Here is a 1920-nt window from a genome sequence, read left to right as displayed (position 1 = left end):
AGAGTGATACAACAGAGCCGCCAAACACAACGCTAGTCATTTTTAACAAAGACAAAGTCACTGGGGATCGTCATAAGCCAAGCTCAACTTAGTATTGGACAGTCACTAAACTTTATTCTAGCTTTAAAGAAGGATGTACCTCTTGTGATATATTAAATTCAAGACGAATGTAGCAGTAAAATAGTGTAAACAACTTAGTGTGTAAAATGTCATTCCATGTTGCTTACTTTAGGTATTTCTTTTATTAGAATATCCAAAAGTAGCACCAAAAGTCTAGCTTTTTTTCTGGATCTTAACAGTGTAGGGTCAGAATGGGTCTGAATCCTGAAGCAAGATGAATCTCACAATGCAGTATCTACGTGTATATATCTATGCACTCACCATTTGACAAATACAACTCCAAATCAATGATAATGCAGCTATTCTTCAATCTGCATTTTGTGTTTTGTCGAACCATCGTTGTTTTATTTCTTGGAGATAGTTTGCTCTTTTTGCTGGAGCACCACCTTAACAATTACAATTATGGTTATATTTTTACATTACAGTCTTTACTAATGCAGGCTTAAATACTGCCAAGATGACATCTCATTCACATGTGAAACAAAGAAATGTTCTTTCTCTCCTCTCTGTCTTTTCTTTCATCATGTCTCACTCTTTATTTCTCTCTCTCACCTTGCTGTCAAGGTATAATGCCATGTTCTACCAGTGTCACCAAGTGTTAATACCATAGCTGTCATCACAAAATCCCACGTCTCCTGCCCCTGCCCCTTTCTACCCCTGTATTCATCTATATCTTTTTCATATCAAAGGTTACTGCACCTCCATCCTCCCATCCCTTTCAATAAAGACAACGATTAGTAAAAAGGGAGGCAGGGAGACTGACAAACAGATAAATATATAGATAGATGCTTTCCATTTCCCCCCTGAAGATCGACGCTGTACCACACACAGACAGGCACACAGGGGGATTATTTGGGAAAATTCCAGGGCATTTGTTCCAGAGTGGCACCGCGGGCCTCTGAACACCAGCGATTCAGCTAATGTCACTGTGTGAAAGCATCAATCTATCAACAAAACCCTACTTTGTAGGTCAAAAGGCTTTCAGCATTGCAGCAAAAGACGGGGGGAAAAAAACAACAGCTCCACATTTCACCAGTGAGTGAGAGAAAGAGGCAACGAGTGAGACCGAAAAGAGAAAATTGTTACCATTACCTTTAAAAAGAAAGTATACAGAATACAAAAAAAAATCTCCATGAGAAGGAATAATCAGGATGGTTATTTTCTGCCGGATACCGCTGCTCCCTTGCATTATCAAAATTGATCGTGCCTATAATTTTACAGGGGTAGACACTGAGAAATAAACAGGTACGGAAGGGCCTATTGTCGGGCTGACAAATATCAAACACTGTGATATTGTTGCAGTTAAGTGGCAATCTTGTCAGGTGCAAACTGATTTTTTGTTACTGCAAAGTGATGCCATTCTGTGCTTTTTTTAGTGACTTTAGCTGGTGAATGGGACTCATGGACCTGATCACAATCACATAAACCCCCATTTGTGTATGTATGTTGCATTTGTTTCCAAGATTACATACATGCATATTGACCTTCCTTCACGTTGAAATATTTCAATGCTGTTCAGACAATGGTTATGTCTAAAAACAAGCCTTTTGACCAGCAAATCACTAAATCAACACCACTGAGTACCAATATCAGTCATCATAAATCTCCTTCTTCCTGTTGATGTCACAGCCGTTTCAAATTGCAAACGTGTAAGCTATTGTGTGCAAAGCAAGGGGAAGTTTGGAGGTTGAAATATAAAAATTCATAACTGCATTGTGCAGTGATTGCACCTGCAATTGATTTTGAATTAACAAGGAACTTGAAGGAACACCATCTTGCAGAGAAGGGACTCAGAAGTAC

Source organism: Echiichthys vipera, assembly GCF_963691815.1.
Source record: "Echiichthys vipera genome assembly, chromosome: 20".
In the NCBI taxonomy this organism is placed as follows: domain Eukaryota; kingdom Metazoa; phylum Chordata; class Actinopteri; order Perciformes; family Trachinidae; genus Echiichthys; species Echiichthys vipera.
Note: the sequence above shows the minus strand (reverse complement) of the source record.